Raw genomic sequence first — 11,185 nt, 5'->3', positions numbered from 1 at the left:
ATTAGTACTATTAAATTTCAATACGCATTATACTCAGATGCAACTGAAATAAGTGTCAATGTTTTACCCCTACAAATGGTGTGTGTCCACTATTCACCGCAACCGATTCAACTATACGTTATACACTATGGCCATCAGAGGGTTGTATCTCCGCTTTTCGGTACACCCTGTACTGTAGCTAGTTATTTAACGCTAGATTGGTCTCCTAAGCATTATCTAAGCGAGGATAAGCAAACGTAAACGTATACGCGCGTAAAAAAACACGGATATTATGTGAATAAAAAAGTTTAAGAGAAAAATCGGGCAAACTGGAGATATGCTATTTGACTTGCATTATGAAGAAAACGTGCCTTCATATATAGTTATCTCGAATCAACGCAGTGCTCAATACTGAAGATCCCTTCAGCGATTCTGGCAGCGAAAATTTCGCCTTAGTTAGGTTTTTAATTATTTTAAGCCTTTGAAATAAATTCATATTAGGTATGTAAGCTTATAACCTTTGTTGTTGTTGACAGCGATAAGTTACTCCCCGAAGGCTTTGGGGAGTGTTATCGTTGTGATGGTCCTTTGCCGGATATAGATCCGGTACGCTCCTGTAAGACAGCACCATTAAGGTGCTAGCCCGACCTACTCGGGAACGATTTGTATGGCCGCATTAAACCTTCAGGCCTTCCCTCCTTCCCCACCCCCCAAGTTTCTCAGGGTAGCCAGAGCCTCGTCTGTTAGTGAAACGAGATTCGCCGCTCGAAAGTGAGGTTGACAATGTAACAGCGCCCTAAACTCAAACACACCACATCAAAATCAATCAGCTGATGTTTCATTTATAACATGCCCATCGGCAATAATGCGACCCTACACGCAAAAATTCAGATACACACATTATTATAATGATTGATTGCCTTTTTACTCTTGACTGGAGCGGCAGCTTTAAATTGTGAATTTTTAAAAAGTTGCTGCCATCACGCGCCCACTAAGTATTGTCAAGAACTTCCATTTTTTCGGATATTTGGACCAACCTCGTCAGAACCTCGACAATCCGGATAATTGTTTCCCCATTTTGCTTATTTGGTAAGAACAATTCCTTTTTACAACGTAACGATTGGGAACATTTTGCTACATGGCGAACCGTGACGTGCGGGCGAGCCGCTAGTAAAATAACATCATTTTTTGAATTGGGGCATCCATGTGTGGGCACAGAAAAACGCCATTTTATACCTATGTACGCAGACAACCTCAAAATTTTTTGACTGCGGCGAGGGAGCACCCAAAAATAACCTCAATTTTTCTGACTGCGGCGCGGGAGCACCCAACATAACCTCAATTTTTATAATCACATTTCTCAATTTTTATGAATTCATTAGTTTACATGTGTTTAAGCCTACAATATAGTTAGCCACATCTATTCGAACATACTACACTTGTTTTGCTTGCATGTGTACAATTATTTTTACACACGTATATTTTCTTCTGCATGTGAACTTTACAGGCTATGTATGTTACAAGTGAATTAAAGTGGACCCAAAGTGTGATTTTTGTAAACGGTATTTCCCTAAACTCTTGACGTGTTCTGAAACCAATTTTTCAAATAGTCGTTTGCAAATATTTCTCTTTTAAAAATTTTTGGGCATTTTGACCTATTTCCACGTGCATATGGTAAAATGTGGATTTTGATATAACGGTGGTTTGTGAAAAACCAATTAAATTTTTATAAACGGTGGTTTGTTAAAAACCAATTTACATTTTTTTATACATGCGGTGGTTCCGTGAAAAACCAAATTCAGATTTTCATATAAAGCGGTGCGTCCGTGATTACAAGTGTTTTACACAAACAAAATACATTGATAGTGTATGTTTGTTTTCATTTATGTCGACGTGCCACCACCCTTTAATGTTCTACCAAGATAAAAAGATATTGTTGCGGGGCTGGCAACACTATTTTTTGTTTTCGTTTGTTTAATTGCAACAACGAAAAAAGCGACAATAGTACGGACGTGTTTTCCGCGAATAACTTTTAAACGAGATAAAAAATATAGTTTCTGCTTTCGGATTCTGAGTCTTGATACCGCTATCGACATGTGCGACCAGAATTTTAAGTGCAGGACTTAAGTTGAAATTTTACTAAATTTGGAAATTAAAAAGCTTATATTTCATAAAATCGGAGTTTCCTAGAGTTTCGGATGATAATTTTGTGATTTTTAGGACCCCCTCTACCCCTAAAAATCAACAAAAGTTTGAAAATCGTGGCACATTATTCAAAATATTCCCCCAAATAAGTACTTAATTAATTTCATAGTTTGAACTGAATTATTTTTGCTATTCTGATAACTACATATGTACCTAAGAAATGGTAAGCAAGTGCAAAAAAATTCAGACTCAGATTCCGATAATTCAGCTTCAAGCTACGAAAGTTTAAATTCATCTCCGACCGAAGATTTCACAAACCAGGAAAATAGATTTTCATTGTCGACAGATTTTCCAAGCTTCGAAGATTCTTCCAGTAAAAATTTAACTTCTAATTTAGCTTCTAATCTTAACGATTCAAATAGTGCACAATCAACTTCAACTTTTTCTACTTTAAAATCGGAGCTTAACGACTCAAATAATACAACTCTAGTTAACCTTTCTTCTAACGTAAATCCAGATCTTAACGATCCAATTAGTATAAACCTTGCCTCACCTTCTGCTAAATCAGCTTCAGAGCTTAACAATCAAATCATGGCAACAATTGAGGAAAAGAAAGCTTTCATTAACACATGTGCTAATTCTATTAGAGAAAACTACAGTGGTGATCCCCTAGCACTTGATTCCTTTATAGACAAAATTGCATTACTTGAACAATTCGCTACGGCAGATCTAACCGATACTGTTATAGCGTTCATAAAATCAAAACTAGAGGGTAAAGCCCGTGAAGCAATACCAAGACAGGTAACTTCAGTCAACGAAATTAAAGTAGTTCTACGTAACAGAATGAAACCGGACAACTCGAAAGTTGTTGCAGGGAGAACTGCTGCGTTGCGCGTTAGCAATTTTGCCAAAAAAGTTGAAGATTTAGCTGACTCACTTGAGCGGTCTCTTATTATTGATGGGATCACTCAAGCAAAAGCTCATGAAATGGCAGTCGAACAAACTGTTAACGTGTGTCGTGTAAATGCAAAATCAAATTTAGTAAAAAGCATTATAGCCTCAACGGCATTTACAGATCCGAAAGACGTAGTAGCGAAACTTATCGTAGAACAAAATAACGTAGAAACTGATCGTCAGGTTTTAGCTTTTCGATCACGTGGTAATAACACATTCAGAAATTCACGTGGTAGTTATCGTGGTTTTTACCCAAACCGCGGCTATAATGGTAATAGAAATAATAATAATTCATTTGCATACAACAGCAACTACAACGGCAACAACAATCAAAGATATAGGAATTATAATGGAAATAAAATTAAAAAAAAAAAATAATGGAAATAGATACCAGAATCACAACAATAATAATACGCGTCCAAATACTAATTCCAATTCAAATACAAATAATAGTAACAATAGAAACAACAATTCAAGATCGTCAAACGGTAGAGATCGAAACGCAAACGTTCGCGCTTTAAACGCCAGTGCCCCTCAGGAGCGAACACTGGGAGAGGACGAACTAAGCCAGTAAGCGAACATACCTCACCAATTGGCATCTATTGTTTAAATTTAAATTACTCCGATTTCATAGAATTACAACTTAACGAGTCCCAAAAATTTTGTTCTTTCCTGGTAGACACTCAAGCAGACATTTCTTTAATAAAAATATCATGCCTAGACAGTCATATTTCATTAAATACGAACGACATTATTAACATTACCGGTGTTACTTCAAATTCAGTTTCGACTTTAGGTAAAATTACCGTAAATTTAAATTTTTCAAACTTTTCTATTAAACACACTTTGCATGTAGTAAATGAAGATTTTAATATTCCATCCGATGGCATATTAGGTAAAGATTTTCTGAAAATTAACAAATGCATTATTAATTATGAAAGAAACAGTATTTCCTTTTGGGTAGGTAATGAAAAAGTTACGATACCAATCCTACACGGAACAGAAGGCGACAGTTGTATCATTCCTCCAAGATGCGAAATATTCAGACTTTTTGATTTAGGAGATTCACCCGAGCCACTTTTCGTGGACTCGCAGGAAATTGAAAAAGGTGTTTTCACAGCTAGGAGCATTGTTAATTCCAGTAACCCAATAATAAGTCATAAATACCACTGATGATATAAAGTATGTAAAAAGAAACAGTATTCGGACAGAAAAACTTTCAAACTACAATGTTTATACAATTAACAAGACAGAAACAAAAGACAAACGTACGAAAAAACTAATTTCGATTTTAAAAAATCAAGTATCTCAACATGCTCCAACTAAATTGATTGACCTTTGCATAGATTATGCCGACATTTTCGCTCTTGACACGAACAAAATGACTTTAAACTTCTACGAGCAAAAATTAAGATTGACCGACAACGAGCCGGTATATATTAAAAACTATAAATAAATAAAATAAAAAAAAACTATAAATAAATAAAATAAAAAAACTATAGATTGCCATATTCTTAACGCGAAGAAATAAATCGCCAAGTAAATAATTTGTTAAACAACGACTTGATTGAACCCAGTTATTCCAATTACAATAGTCCTTTGATTGTAGTCCCAAAGAAAGATACTAATGGTCAAAAAGCGTATCGTATGTGCGTAGATTTTCGCGCAGTAAACAAAAAACTCATTGCTGATAAATTTCCACTAGCTAGAGTTGACGATATATTAGACAATCTCGGTAGAGCAAAATATTTTTCCACATTAGATCTTTTTTCGGGATTTCATCAAATCCCCTTGCATCCTGACTCACGTGACATTACTTCTTTCAGCACCTCGGTCGGTGCGTTTAGATGGAAAGTGCTTCCATTCGGTTTAAATATAGCACCAAATTCATTCTCACGAATGATGACAATAGCTTTTTCGGGTATACCACCAAACGTCGCATTTTTGTACGTCGACGATATTATCGTCATAGGTTGCAGTGAAGCACACCATATTAAAAATCTTTCAAAAGTTTTCGATACCTGTAGGTCTTTCAATCTCAAACTTAACCCAAATAAATGCAAATTTTTACGACCAGAAGTTACATTTTTAGGTCACAAATGTTCAGCCAAAGGTTTGTTGCCAGACGACTCCAAAATAAACGCAGTTAAAAAGTATACAAAACCGACTGATAAAGACGCGGTACGACGATTCGTCGCGTTTGCAAACTATTACAGACGGTTTATACCTAATTGCGTCTCTGGCAGCTCCTTTAAACCGATTAAGCAGAAAAAGAGTTGAATTCGTATGGGATGTAGAGTGCGAAAGAGCATTTTTATCTTCGAAAGCAGCATTACTTTCACCAAAATTACTTCAATATCCAGATTTTACTAAACAATTCATTATTACAGTTGACGCTTCCACAACTGGATGTGGCGCTATTTTAAGTCAAGAACAGCAAGGTAGTGATTTACCAATTTGTTTCGCTTCTAAAGCTTTTAATAAAGCAGAACAGAAAAACCCATTATAGAGTTAGAACTTTTAGCTATTTACTTTGCAATCAAGCAATTTCGACCATACGTTTATGGCACCCATTTTATTGTAAAGGCAGATCATAGACCTCTGGTATACTTATTCAAAATGAAAGACCCATCTTCAAAACTTTCGAGAATAAGACTGGAACTATCTGAATATAACTTTACTATTGTAATATAAAAGGTAAATCAAACGTTTGTGCTGATGCATTATCGCGTATAACAATCGATGAGATTAAAGAAGCTAACAAACAAATTTTTGCAGTACAGACAAGGTCAATGACAAAACAGGCAAACGACAAAAATTTACATAGGAAAACAGACAATAACGACGAAAAACAAATTACTTTACATGTCTACGACAAATTTTCATTTAATTTTTCAAAAAAGATTCCACGAATAAGATCTGAAATTACGTACAATAAAAATAATAAAACAACAAATTTAAAAATTTTTGCGCATATTAAACATAAGAAACTCGAGTTACTTAGCTTTGAGCTTGTTAACGAAATAAGGACTTTAGAGAAATTACTTTCGAGGCTTGAATCAGAAGCCGGCAAGCACAAAATTGAGCAAATTGAATGGCCTAAAAACGATATTTTGTTCGAACATTACACTATTACAAATTTCAAAAATATTGGAAATAAAATTTTAAAATCATTAGAAATTAGTCTAACAGATCCAGTAGAGACAATAACAGACGAAGACACAAAACTAAAACTTATGAGAATTTACCATAATGATCCCCTTTCTGGTGGACATAGCGGAATGAAAAACTGTACGCAAAATTACGATCCAAATTTTATTGGAAAGATATGACTCGTGATATATCGAAATATATCAAAAGTTGTAATGATTGTCTTTTAAACAAAGTTAAAACAAAAACCAAAGAGAAGCGAGTGTTAACACCAACACCTTGCAAACCATTTAAAATAGTAGTCATTGATACAATAGGACCGTTGCCAGAATCAAAGTATGGTAACAGGTTCGCAGTAATATGGCCCAATGAATTCTATCAAATCTGATCTAGGCACGGAATATAAAAATGAAGTGTTTTCAGAGCTGACAAAACCTTTAAACGTCAAACACGATTTTTCCACAGCGTATCATCATGAAACGTTAGGTTCAATCGAACGAAACCATCGAGTGTTTAACGAATACTTGCGCGCATATCTTAATGACACGTTGTTGGACTGGGATACTTACTTGAAGTATTTCACGTTTTTTCACAATACCACTTCGAATACAGTTTTTGATAATAAATTTACACCGTTCGAATTAGTATTCGGTAAAAAACACATTTTACCGAATGAACTTCAAAAAGGAAAAGTTGATCCAATTTATGACGTGGAGAATTACGCGAAAGAGGCGAAATACCGCATGCAAAAATCACATGTATTGGCGCAAGAACTTTTAAACAAACACAAAGTTCGAAATAAATATTATTATGACAAACATGCCTGTCCGTCAAAAATTAAAGTAAATGATAAGGTTCTAATACAAAAAGAACCACGCGATAAACATGCAAGCATATATCAGGGGCCGTACATAGTTAAGGAAATAGATGGGACGAATGTAAAAGTTTTTGATAAAGAAAAGAAAAAATTAAAGACTGTTCACAAAAACCGTGTACAAAAAGTACAATAAATAACTCTAGGCAAGTTATGCTTTATTTAAAAATACAAAATTTACAAATTCTTAATTGTAATATTTAAATAATAACTACTTTGCAGCGCATTTCTATGCCAAAAAAAAAAAAAAAACAACTTGAAATTTACAAATAATATAATATGTAAACCTACGACTTAGTAGCTAAGAGTTAAACTATAAACATACGTGATTTAAAATGAATTATATAAATTTACAAAGCTAAAAACTTACACTTATAAAATTATTTTCAAATTTGCCAATTGGCATAACTATACTATATTTGCATATTGCATTGCAAAATTTTCAATAACATGCATAAGTAAATTTCATTATCATTAACTGAAACTATTCTACATATTAAATAAGCCTATCAGCGCAATTCTGAACATATTTTTTTTGGGAGATTTTTCCCTTTTCCCATTCCCACAATCACGAACACAAATTTCTTGGGAGTTTTTTCCCATTTTCCATTCCCGCTATCACAAACGAACTTCGAAAAAGGGGAAAAGGGTTTTGGGAGAAAAGTAGGTATCACGAACGCAATAAGAAATTTGAATTGATTTGTTCGTTTTGGGAGTTACTACATATTTACAAATCATTATATCAGTATCGACCGAAAAGCTTATAGCCTCTACTCTGTGTCCTGAATAGCCCCAACCGCCGCAAAAATTATCAAAACGATTAGCGATCTGATATTCATTATTCAACGCTTCCTTGGTTTGATTTTGTTGTTTGGGCGCTGCTTCCTCAAAGCAAGCAGGTCTGTTGGGTTTATTTTGAAATAATGAAAAAATATAACTATTAAAAATGTACCCGGGACTAACCCCCCAAGGGCAACTCTGAGAGTGTTCGAGAAAAAGTTCTTCGAACGTACACGTTGGCGGCGGCGAGTATCGAAGAAGATTTAAAGATATGCTTTACGAGTTTAACGCAGACATCAACGTAGTCCAGCGAATCAAACCACAGCGGTTTCCTGTTAGGAATCTAGAACTATTTAAAAAAACTCAGCACAATTTTATTATTTGTCTAAATGTGTCGCTTTTTGGTGAGAACCATTTCAAGACAAAAATATACTTGGTTAGTTGCTATAGAATGCATAATAGTCTTCTAAAAAAAATTCTAATAATTAAAAAAAAAAAAGGTTAAAAGCATAGAAGATATTCTAAATTTTCTAGACCAAGTTTAAAACACTCAGGAACGTCAAGGCACTTCTGTCCGGTCAGGCGATATAAATTTAGAAATCATCAACATCTACATCCCTCCTGTCACCTGTTGCCCCAGTGGATATTGCCCTGATATCAGCGTACTACTCACTGGCGATAATCGTATTATCTTAGGCGATTTCAATGCCCACCATGATCTATGGCATATGGAGCATGCAACTGCAATTGTTCCTAAAATCCAGAACCGTAATAAAATCCTCAAATCTCTTGCACTTGGAGTAAAGACAAAGAAATGCTCATTACCGCATACAAAGCAATTGACCGGCCGATTGCATGCTACGCGTCCCCGATATGGTCGCCAAGCCTAAAGGTTACTCACAGGAAGAAAATACAGGCCTGCCAAAATACTGTCCTCTTGTTCCTTGGACTCCCGTTAGAGAACATTGATGATAATTTGTGATCGGTCGCACCTATTTGAAGGGGCGAAGCACTGCTACAACAACAACCATCCACAACTGATATCCCCGCAACACTGCATTTAGCGAAAAAGAAATATATTTCGTAACACAGTTTTATTTGGAAAATGCCGCGCACAAAGAAATGTTAATTCTTTGATCAAAATTTCTGTTTTTACACAATTTTCAAAGTTTTAAGTTTTATATTTTAAATTGTATGAGTTTGGGTCTAGAAAAGATAGAAACCGTAACTGCGGGTACGCGCAGTCGACCCCTGTTCCAGACTATTACAAAAACTTTTCACTATAATTTCTACGCTAGTAACCTTTTGTTATTTATGTTTTTAGAAATTTGGTTGAATGGCCAGGACGTTAATCAATCACGAGAATGTATATCTGATGCTTCTGTCTTCAGATTGGTTTACCTTCAGATTCTTGGTGTTTTCGGGCTGCTATTCTCCTCATAGTAAATGGTAATACTTTATTTGTAGGTAAATTGATGACTTTATGCAAATATACTAAAGATTTGTATATTGAGCCACTATTTTATTAATTTTTGATAAATTAAATCTTTTTCGCGCTAAATAAAAACTTGTAAACGAAATGTCAAATTTACCCGAAACAGATGATTCAAAGTTCGAATTCTTCTTCCCAAAACTTTTGGGAAAAATCTTCTCCCAGGGAGTTTATAATTGGGAGAATTTATTTTTGGGAGAAACAAATTTCTGGGAGATGAACTCCCATCGGAATATTCAGAATTGGGCTGTATAAGTTTTTGTATTAACTGGAAAATAAGGTGATGACATAATTCAACCAAATAATGTCAGGTAAGAAGAAGCCAGCAGAATTGATCACTCTGCCGACTTCTTCTTTCCAAAGGAGGGTTATGTAACAGCGCCCTAAACTCAAACACACCACATCAAAATCAATCAGCTGATGTTTCATTTAAAATCCCTACAAGACGGAGGTAACTAGTTCACCCACACATTCTTTTTTTTTTTAGGGCTTTGAATACTCGTTTTGTGAGTATTGATAATGGCACGGATCTTTATGTGTCCGTATAGCGCCATGTTGTACTTGGGTAGTGATGTATTTCCTTGGTTGTATGTTGATTGCTTAACTATTTGTATTTATCTATGTGCTTTTTAAACTGGTTTTCACGGCACTACGCCAGGTTATATTCAATTTGTCTTAAGTTGTTGATTATTCATTTAATTATTGTAATTATTTATCATATTCACTAAGTCCCGTTTTTTGTTCCGTTGATCTACGGTGGCATTATGTATTATCAGGTAATTTGTCATGTCCGAGAATTGTAGTACAATTTGGTTTATGTATATTTTTATTTAGATGTTCCAATCCTTTTAGCTCACACCTCAAATTGTCCTTGGTTATTAATTTTAAATTGATTTAAAGCATATGTATGTCTTTGCCAATATTCCAATCCTTTTAGCACACTCCTTTATTTTTTATCATTACTGTACATTTATGTATTTGATTATAATTTGTCTTATCCAAGAATTATGGTCAAATTTGGTATATATAATTGTTTAAATTTTATTTAAAGCATATGTATGTCTTTGCAAGTAGTCCAATCCTTTTATCTCCTTTAATTTTTATCATGACTGTACATTTATGTATTTGATTAACTTTAACTTTTTTTTTTTTTTGTTCCGTTTCTCGGGACATTATATATTTTATTTTCCTTTCACACTGGACTGCGCACTTCATTTAATTTTTCCGTTTGTCTTATTTATGTTAGGTTCTTTTCTTTTTCATTACAGTTATATGTTTCGTTTGTCCTCAGTGACATTATATATTTCCAAAACGGTATGTATGTACATAACGAGATAGTTTTATGTATCAATAAATTTGCATTTGTTTTAACTTTATTATTTTAATATGATAATAATGAATTGAATTTATTATATAGGATAATTGCCCGCTGGCAATTGTCCGTGTTTGACATTGAACAGCGTATAAAACGAAAGTTTTATACATATATGTTTGCACATCACATATGGTTTATTATTTCTTTAACTTATTAGGCACGATAGCACTTAAATATTTTTAAACAATTACGCAAAAAGATGGTTAGATATATTGATTTAATGGTTTACTCCAGGTACGATAATTTTTAATTTGATTTTTGTTATTTCGATTTCCGCACTGTCCTCCATTTTGTTCTCAACCGCATGACTAAAGTCCTATTTTTTCACACGGTTGAGCTGTGAGGAAAAACGAACATAACGCGACGACGTTACAAACCGAAGTGACCCACACATTCAAAGCTTTTTTCTCTCTCCACTAACCTATCGACGTTTCTT

Source organism: Eurosta solidaginis, chromosome 2 (genome assembly GCF_040869045.1).
Source record: "Eurosta solidaginis isolate ZX-2024a chromosome 2, ASM4086904v1, whole genome shotgun sequence".
NCBI lineage: Eukaryota > Metazoa > Arthropoda > Insecta > Diptera > Tephritidae > Eurosta > Eurosta solidaginis.
This window is presented reverse-complemented; position numbering follows the sequence as displayed.